The sequence below is a fragment of the Lucilia sericata genome, unplaced genomic scaffold (genome assembly GCF_015586225.1).
Source record: "Lucilia sericata isolate MDLA Ls3-8-SP2 unplaced genomic scaffold, ASM1558622v1 Contig001652F_arrow, whole genome shotgun sequence".
NCBI classification, from domain to species: Eukaryota; Metazoa; Arthropoda; class Insecta; order Diptera; family Calliphoridae; genus Lucilia; species Lucilia sericata.
In genome coordinates, this window is record NW_023995566.1 from 28066 (window position 1) to 38268 (window position 10203).

The 10203-nt window shown below is 30.3% G+C and overlaps 1 long non-coding RNA gene across 1 annotated transcript; it reads right to left on the reverse strand.

The window, feature by feature from the left end:
- Positions 1-847: 847 nt before the first annotated feature.
- Positions 848-5570, reverse strand: LOC119612345. The gene is made up of 2 exons (XR_005232133.1): positions 5378-5570; positions 848-885 (listed from the first exon to the last, which is right to left on the reverse strand). It is a non-coding gene; the product is annotated as an uncharacterized LOC119612345 (long non-coding RNA).
- Positions 5571-10203: the final 4633 nt, after the last annotated feature.

Sequence of the window (10203 nt, forward strand, 5' to 3'; positions counted from 1 at the left end):
CCTGTGTAATAAGCAAACGGAGTTGAATAAACCAACAAAATTTGTTTGATCACTTTTTTACGTTTTACACTCTCTTTTTAATTGTTAATGAAACTCATTTGCGTATTTTTAAAACTCTAAATCACTCAGAAATGCAAAATGCTCACAACTCAATATCACTCTTTTTGAAAATATTAAAAAGAAAACAACAAAAAACTCACCTGTATACATGAAATAGTTAAAATTAATCCAATGAGTAGATTTCGTTGTCTTTGCAATGGAGCTGATGAAGATAATGAAAACGATGATGATGATGATGTTGATGTTGAAGATAATTTTTGTTGTATCCGCTCCATTAATGTTGAAGAGGGGACTGCAGAAAGTTTGTTGTTATTCTTATACATATTGTTGTTGTTGATTTTAAAGCTAGAATTGTTGTTATTGGTAGCTGCTTCTATATTATTTTCTAACAACAACATTTTATTTGTTTTAAACATTTTTAAATGTTTATTTAACATTTTTCTTTAATAAATATTTTTTTTTTCAATTTCTTATTATTTAACATACAATTGTTAATTTTTTTCTCTTTTTTAAAAAAATTTCTTTAGCCAAGTTGTTGTTTTTATTTGGTCAAATATTATTTTCTGTTGATCGGGGGGGTTTGAAGAGTAGAGTAAAAAAAAACTTGTGCGTTTTTTTTTCTTCTTGGATTGTAGTATAGAAAGAGAGATTTTTTTCAACAAAATAATTTTGTTTTTGTTTTGTCTTAAGTTTTTAATAAATTGGTCATGATTTTAAGTTTTTTCCTTGTTGTTGTCATTTAATATTTTTTTTAGAATAATTTATGATATGTGAACATTTTTTTTTGTATTTTAAAATTTTTTGTTGTTTGTATAAACTGCCGTTCTGCGAAATAAACAAAATAATAATTTAATAACAACAATTTTTTTGGTTTTGTTAATTAAGCTTAATAATTTGTTTCTTTGTATTCACAACGTTTACAATGATACTAAATTGTATTTAAAGCTGAGCTTAATGAGGAAAAAAAAATTTATACAAATATTTTGTTTGTTGTTGTTGTAGTGTGAAGAGTAACTGAAAAAAAAAACTTGTTTTACTACGTTTTGACAGAAAGTTAACTTAAAGCTCTTGAGTTCGCGCTCTCTCTCTCTGTCTTTTAGTCATCACTCTTTCGGTTAATAGAGAGTTATGTTTAAAAGTGAGTTGCCAAAAGTAGTATATTTAATAGAAAAATAGGGCATTAGGGCCGATAACCCAACATAGGAGTTATTTCAGATTATAGCTAAATCTGGCCAAAGTACGAAATCAAAGCTTTCTTCTATTCAGCTTATAAAATACCTAAACTTGCTTCTATTTAATATTGCTTAAAAAATCTTATATTTTTTACGAAGTTTTGAATCAGATATTCATGCTATTCCAAAAATCAATCATCTTATAATTAAAAGATGGAATCATATACATACATATGTGTATGAAAACCTAGGAATTTTAATTGATTCTTTCTAAGAACTCAGACAATTCCTTCAGCTTCTGTTTAATTTTGAAAAGTTGATTTCGAATCGTTTACCTTAAAAAGTCTAATGGAGTCTCTGAGCGATTCAAGTAGGGATATTGTGCCGAATAATTTCGCCTAAGAGATGTTTCTTTGGTGTTACTGAAATCTGGAGTTATAGAGTTGCCACTACTACCAAGTCTAGTCTGCCGAGACTATAATCTGAGGACAGTCATTTAACTCTGGGTCTGACACGAGCGTCTGATCAATGCCCGCAAGACATTATTTAGTAATTTGTTCTATAATGGTTATTGGGGATGTGACATTGGGGTTTACGTTTTGGATGACACCCAAATCGTAAGAGAGGTAAATTATCCATCAGAGAGAATTGATGTGAGATAGTTGCCTCATAGGAATTAGGGACGTGCTAGAAACTGCGCAATTTTAGTTGGACTTCACTAAATAAAGTGAGTGTGGTCGTTAGGAACGTGGAATACATGGGTATAGTATTGAAAATTCTGACCACAATTAGTAAATAATGATGTGTTAGTATACGTACATATGTATATTGCGCCAGGGTTCACCCATTCGTAATCTAGATCATAGGATTTTCTTTGCAAGTCATTGCCATTGAGGCGATGGTGGACCGTTCAAAGCCTTCCAGCAGACATTGTAGGTTTGTCCGTACTAAGACGTAGTCACTTATTAGTCCTTTAAACTTCTTTAGGTTAGGTTGAAAGGACTAGATCAGCAAAAATCTAAACCACTAAAGCATCTGTTGTGAGCTTAATTATGTTTATAAAAGGAGACTAATGTATAGAAACTTGGCTTGGACATTGCCAATCCGTTTTCTTGAAGGACTCTACATCTGAAATAACTTGCCTCCCATTAGATGTTTGAATCTAATTTCGAAGAATGCCGGGCAATGATAGACGGAAGTATATTACTTCTAATGCGATCTATGAAAAGAGTTATAAAAAATCTGTTTTCTGAAAGTTGTTCCTTAGAACTTTCCATGCAGTATTCCGAAGGAATATAATATCTGGTATAACATGACCTCCAAGAAAATGATAGGAAAATGTATGTACCTATATTACATCAGATTGAAAATAAACACCTTTACAGCAATTGTCCACTTGAACGCTACTTGACATAGAAATATTAATGGAAAAATCATCTATAACGATCGATAAAAGGAATTGTAGTCCAATATTTACAACATCAGATTCGCGAACGTAATTCATTAAGAGTTTTCCCATTAGTTATCTTAATATCTTGAATAACAAAGTTCCCAAGATATTTGGATATAATTTCGATGAATGCCAGGCAATGGTAGAGAAGGTTTACAGCAGATCCGATATACATATATTTGCAAAGTTTGCAAAGTTCTATTCCCGTTAGTAGGGTGTTATAGCTAAAACAAAAGTCGATTTTTTGGCAATTTATAAAAAGTCGACTTTTAGACCTTTTTTTAATTCGATTTTTCGTTTTTTAATATCACCTATTTCCGAATTTTATAGACTTTTTGACTTGTTCTGGCTTTTTTTCTTTTATATATAGTCGATTTTTCGACTTTGTTCCTAGAAAAGTCGACTTTTAGACTTTTTTAATTCGATTTTTCGACTCTTAGTCATTTTTTAATATCTTCCGTTTCCGAATTTTATAGACTTTTTCACTTGTTTCGACATTTTTCTTTTATATATACACCTAGATCACTAACAGACCTGTTGGACGATTTACTTTACTTGGGGATTGTTGTTGCAAACCATAATCGTTTCTATATTGAGAAACTAAAGTTTCTGGACATAGTTCATTGCTAATTTGGATCATTTTCATACATATCTGCACAATATTATGCTAAAACAAAAAGTCGACTTTTTTGCAATTTATGAAAAGTCGACTTTTAGACTTTTTCAATTTGCTTTTTGCCGACTTTTTAATATTTTATAAATATCATTTCTTTCTGAATTTTATAGACTTTTCCAGTTGCTGCGACTTTTGTTATATAAAGACATGTTTTGGTCTATAAAATTCCCGATTTACTGACTTTTTTTTAACGACTTTTACTTTTTCGTTAAAAACTCGGTTCTTCGAAAGTTGATCAAATGACTTTTTTATTTCGAATTTAGTTTTTAAATTTCCAGCTTTTCAAAAAGCACTACCTGGCAACTCTTTTCCTAAGTCTCTCTTTACTAGTTTTGTTGTTGTTTGTTTATAAGCGAAAAAAAATAGAAACTTCAATGATCGTAAATTGTAACAAAATAAAAAGAAGAAATTAACAAAATTAAAAGAAATTTTAACATTTTTACTTAAAAAAAAAAAATTCCACAAAATTAATAGTTTTTGTTAATAACATAAAAAGTATTAAGCAAATTTATGAACAAAATCATATATTTTTATAAAAATGAAGGGATTTTTTATGGTTGTTGACAGTCAAGAGAGCGAAATTAATGGCAAAAACTGGTTAAGTTGTTGCTTTTTTTTTTGTTTTTGACGTTTATTGGTTTAAAAGCCAAGTACAAACTAATAAACCATAATAAAACAAGTTTTTTTGTTAATCATTTTTTTTTTTTTTTTTTGGATTTATGTTTTAAATTTGGTTTGGGGTTTTTTTGAATTTAGGACAAGTTTTTTTTTTAATTTTGTTTTGATGTCAAAATTTAAAATTAGTAATTTTTTTTTGAAAGTGGTTGTTTTTTTAAGATTTGAAAGGTTTGTTTTAGATTTGTAGCTTTAAGTTAAATTTTTGTTTATTTTTGTTTAATTTTTTTGGTTAAAAATCACTTTTTTAAGATATTTTTCCCCTTATTGAGGTTGTCAACACTTTCAGCATTTTAATTTTGATCTTTTTTGTTTTTTTAATTTTTGTTATTTTTCTTTTTTTGGCTTAAAACGTGTTTAAAATTTTTTATTTAAAAGAAATTTATGGCTTAAAGGTGAAATTTTTTTTAAGTTAGTTAATTATTGTTGTTTTTAGTTTATTTTTTTTTTTTAATAAAACACAATTTTTTTAAACAATTTCTTAAGGTTTCCCCTTGATTTTTAAAAAACTTTAAATTTTTATAAAAAAAAAATGCAAAAATTGTACACCCACTCGATAAAAAGACATCAACGTTGGCAGAGTTTTATGTTTACAACGTTGACGTTGGCATAACGAGAAGAATAAGACATGAAAGAGAATTCACAAAAGAAAAACAAACAAAAGCAACAACAACAAAAGTGCAAAGGTATGCGACGCGTCAACAAAATCAAAGAAAAACGGCAAAAAAACACAACAACAACAACAACAACAAGAGCCAAACGTTACGTTAACGTTAGCTATACGGCGCACGCACGTTCACTTGTTATATTTTAACAACAAAAACGATACACACTGATGTTTGTTGTTGCTGGAAAAAGCGAAATGCCAAAAACAACTACAACACAATAGACTTTCATTAAAACCAAAGGGAAACTTAAAATTTTTAACATTTTTTAACAAATACTTTTCATTTTTCATAAAATTTTTTTAAAAAATTCCTTTTGTCAAATTCTTTTTTCTTTAATTCTGTTTTGTTATTTTGTTTTAAATCTTTTTTCTTTTTTCTAAACACACCTTCTTTACACACTCATTTAAAAGTATTAAAGCTTTGCTTTTTTTGTTGTTGTTGTTATTATATCCACACAATTTTCTTTTATTATTATTGTTGCTTTTTCAACATTCTTTTATTATTATTAATTTATCTTTTGCACTTGTTTTACAGACCGACCAAAAAACAACATACACACAAATTCTCTTTTTTATTTACTTTCTTGTTTCCCTTTAGATTTTGGGGAAAATACAACAAAAACAGAAATTTCTTTTATTCACACAACAACAACAAATAAAATACACCGCACACTTACAGTACAGACACGCATACATATAAACAACCAAACGAACGCACGCACGCAGCAGACAAAACAACAACAATAATACTATTGTTGTTGCTATTATATTTGTCGTTTTTCTACATACATACGCACACACACACGAATACACGATTTTTATTTTATCTAAACGAATTTTCCGTCGGGACGTTGCGTTCTCGTTCACGGTTTCAACTCGAATGAATGGAAATTTCTCTGATGAAGAAAAAAATCCACTCAATGAGTCCCAACGAGAGAGAGAGCGAATAAAACCATAAAGGAAAATGGCAAAAATGAGAGAAAAATAACAAAACTCCGCAAAAATAGGAAGAAAAAAGTACCAATTTAAAGCAAAAAAACATAAAAAAGTAATTTAATACAAAAATAAACAAAATGTTTATAAAATTTACAAAAAAATAGAAAAAAAATTAATAATTATATATTTTTTAATAAAAAATTCCCTTTGTTTTTTTTTTTTGGTTTTGCTCATCACTGTTTTGTTTATATTTACCATTTTCTTGTTTTGTTTCTGATTTACCTTTCTGTCTTGCTATTCTTATAAGAGTGCAAAAGTGTTGTTATTTTATCAACAAGAGTTGCCAGGTAGACATAACTAAAATCTATTTTCGGATTTATTGACAATGTTGATAAATTAACGATTTTTCCATCAAAACTAACATTTGTATAGTTATATATTGTATATATCTAGTCTATAGTCTAGTCTATAGTCTAGTCTATAGTCTAGTCTATAGTCTAGTCTATAGTCTAGTCTATAGTCTAGTCTATAGTCTAGTATATAGTCTAGTCTATAGTCTAGTCTATAGGCTAGTCTATAGTCTAGTCCATAGTCTAGTCTATAGGCTAGTCTATAGTCTAGTCTATAGTCTAGTCTATAGTCTAGTCTATAGTCTAGTCTATAGTCTAGTCTATAGTCTAGTCTATAGTCTAGTCTATAGTCTAGTCTATAGTCTAGTCTATAGTCTAGTCTATAGTCTAGTCTATATTCTAGTCTATAGTCTAGTCTATAGTCTAGTCTATAGTCTAGTCTATAGTCTAGTCTATAGTCTAGTATATAGTCTATAGTCTAGTCTATAGTCTAGTCTATAGTCTAGTCTATAGTCTAGTCTATAGTCTAGTCTATAGTCTAGTCTATAGTCTAGTCTATAGTCTAGTCTATAGTCTAGTCTATAGTCTAGTCTATAGTCTAGTCTATAGTCTAGTCTATAGTCTAGTCTATAGTCTAGTCTATAGTCTAGTCTATAGTCTAGTCTATAGTCTAGTCTATAGTCTAGTCTATAGTCTAGTCTATAGTCTAGTCTATAGTCTAGTCTATAGTCTAGTCTATAGTCTAGTCTATAGTCTAGTCTATAGTCTAGTCTATAGTCTAGTCTATAGTCTAGTCTATAGTCTAGTCTATAGTCTAGTCTATAGTCTAGTCTATAGTCTAGTCTATAGTCTAGTATAGTCTAGTCTATAGTATAGTCTATAGTCTAGTCTATAGTCTAGTCTATAGTCTAGTCTATAGTCTAGTCTATAGTCTAGTCTATAGTCTAGTCTATAGTCTAGTCTATAGTCTAGTCTATAGTCTAGTCTATAGTCTAGTCTATAGTCTAGTCTATAGTCTAGTCTATAGTCTAGTCTATAGTCTAGTCTATAGTCTAGTCTATAGTCTAGTCTATAGTCTAGTCTATAGTCTAGTCTATAGTCTAGTCTATAGTCTAGTCTATAGTCTAGTCTATAGTCTAGTCTATAGTCTAGTCTATAGTCTAGTCTATAGTCTAGTCTATAGTCTAGTCTATAGTCTAGTCTACAGTCTAGTCTATAGTCTAGTCTATAGTCTAGTCTATAGTCTAGTCTATAGTCTAGTCTATAGTCTAGTCTATAGTCTAGTCTATAGTCTAGTCTATAGTCTAGTCTATAGTCTAGTCTATAGTCTAGTCTATAGTCTAGTCTATAGTCTAGTCTATAGTCTAGTCTATAGTCTAGTCTATAGTTTAGTCTATAGTCTAGTCTATAGTCTAGTCTATAGTCTAGTCTATAGTCTAGTCTATAGTCTAGTCTATAGTCTAGTCTAGAGTCTAGTCTATAGTCCAGTCTATAGTCTAGTCTATAGTCCAGTCTATAGTCTAGTCTATAGTCTAGTCTATAGTCTAGTCTACAGTCTAGTCTATAGTCTAGTCTATAGTCTAGTCTATAGTCTAGTCTAGTCTAGTCTATAGTCTAGTCTATAGTCTAGTCTATAGTCTAGTCTATAGTCTAGTCTATAGTCTAGTCTATAGTCTAGTCTATAGTCTAGTCTATAGTCTAGTCTATAGTCTAGTCTATAGTCTAGTCTATAGTCTAGTCTATAGTCTAGTCTATAGTCTAGTCTATAGTCTAGTCTATAGTCTAGTCTATAGTCTAGTCTATAGTCTAGTCTATAGTCTAGTCTATAGTCTAGTCTATAGTCTAGTCTATAGTCTAGTCTATAGTCTAGTCTATAGTCTAGTCTATAGTCTAGTCTATAGTCTAGTCTATAGTCTAGTCTATAGTCTAGTCTATAGTCTAGTCTATAGTCTAGTCTATAGTCTAGTCTATAGTCTAGTCTATAGTCTAGTCTATAGTCTAGTCTATAGTCTAGTCTATAGTCTAGTCTATAGTCTAGTCTATAGTCTAGTCTATAGTCTAGTCTATAGTCTAGTCTATAGTCTAGTCTATAGTCTAGTCTATAGTCTAGTCTATAGTCTAGTCTATAGTCTAGTCTATAGTCTAGTCTATAGTCTAGTCTATAGTCTAGTCTATAGTCTAGTCTATAGTCTAGTCTATAGTCTAGTCTATAGTCTAGTCTATAGTCTAGTCTATAGTCTAGTCTATAGTCTAGTCTATAGTCTAGTCTATAGTCTAGTCTATAGTCTAGTCTATAGTCTAGTCTATAGTCTAGTCTATAGTCTAGTCTATAGTCTAGTCTATAGTCTAGTCTATAGTCTAGTCTATAGTCTAGTCTATAGTCTAGTCTATAGTCTAGTCTATAGTCTAGTCTATAGTCTAGTCTATAGTCTAGTCTATAGTCTAGTCTATAGTCTAGTCTATAGTCTAGTCTATAGTCTAGTCTATAGTCTAGTCTATAGTCTAGTCTATAGTCTAGTCTATAGTCTAGTCTATAGTCTAGTCTATAGTCTAGTCTATAGTCTAGTCTATAGTCTAGTCTATAGTCTAGTCTATAGTCTAGTCTATAGTCTAGTCTATAGTCTAGTCTATAGTCTAGTCTATAGTCTATAGTCTAGTCTATAGTCTAGTCTATAGTCTAGTCTATAGTCTAGTCCATAGTCTAGTCTATAGTCTAGTCTATAGTCTAGTCTATAGTCTAGTCTATAGTCTAGTCTATAGTCCAGTCTATAGTCTAGTCTATAGTCTAGTCTATAGTCTAGTCTATAGTCTAGTCCATAGTCTAGTCTATAGTCTAGTCTATAGTCTAGTCTATAGTCTAGTCTATAGTCTAGTCTATAGTCTAGTCTATAGTCTAGTCTATAGTCTAGTCTATAGTCTAGTCTATAGTCTAGTGTATAGTCTAGTCTATAGTCTAGTGTATAGTCTAGTCTATAGTCTAGTCTATAGTCTAGTGTATAGTCTAGTCTATAGTCTAGTCTATAGTCTAGTCTATAGTCTAGTCTATAGTCTAGTCTATAGTCTAGTGTATAGTCTAGTCTATAGTCTAGTCTATAGTCTAGTCTATAGTCTAGTCTATAGTCTAGTCTATAGTCTAGTCTATAGTCTAGTCTATAGTCTAGTGTATAGTCTAGTCTATAGTCTAGTCTAGTCTAGTCTATAGTCTAGACTATAGTCTAGACTATAGTCTAGTCTATAGTCTAGTCTATAGTCTAGTCTATAGTCTAGTCTATAGTCTAGTCTATAGTCTAGTCTATAGTCTAGTCTATAGTCTAGTCTATAGTCTAGTCTATAGTCTAGTCTATAGTCTAGTCTATAGTCTAGTCTATAGTCTAGTCTATAGTCTAGTCTATAGTCTAGTCTATAGTCTAGTCTATAGTCTAGATATAGTCTAGTCTATAGTCTAGTCTATAGTCTAGTCTATAGTCTAGTCTATAGTCTAGTCTATAGTCTAGTCTATAGTCTAGTCTATAGTCTAGTCTATAGTCTAGTCTATAGTCTAGTCTATAGTCTAGTCTATAGTCTAGTCTATAGTCTAGTCTATAGTCTAGTCTATAGTCTAGTCTATAGTAGTTTAATCTAGACTATAGTCTAGTCTGTAGTCTAGTCTATAGTGTAGTCTATAGTCTAGTCCATAGTCCAGTCAATAGTCTAGTCTGTGTTGTTTGTTTGTGTGTTGAACGCAGTAAAAAAGCATAATATTGCTTATTATGTTATATTGCGCCATCTATGTTTCATTAACAAATTAAATGTAGGCTTTTCAAAGACACTTTTTTTGCTTTAATTTTACACTGACTACCACATGACGCAGTTTGTTTTTTGTTGGGGAAAACTATGGGCATTTCAATTAAAAAATTATGAGTTTTCCATATCCAGCAAGGCATATCCAGCCTAAATTTAGGGACATGAGTCAAATTTTTCTGGCAATACTGTGTCTAATATAAAACTTATCAAATACAAGAACCTAAGATAATTTGAAAACTCATTTTTTATCTCACGAATATGCGGTGGTATAATAAGGACCACCCGAATATTCAGGTTTTTGTGGATTGTAGTTCCACACTGTGAGATAATTAAAAATTCGTTTTACCAACAGATTCCATAATTGTATGGGTGTTGTCTTCGCTAAACCCAAAATTCGATTTATTGTGCATAATGTGTCTCTACTACGATACTAT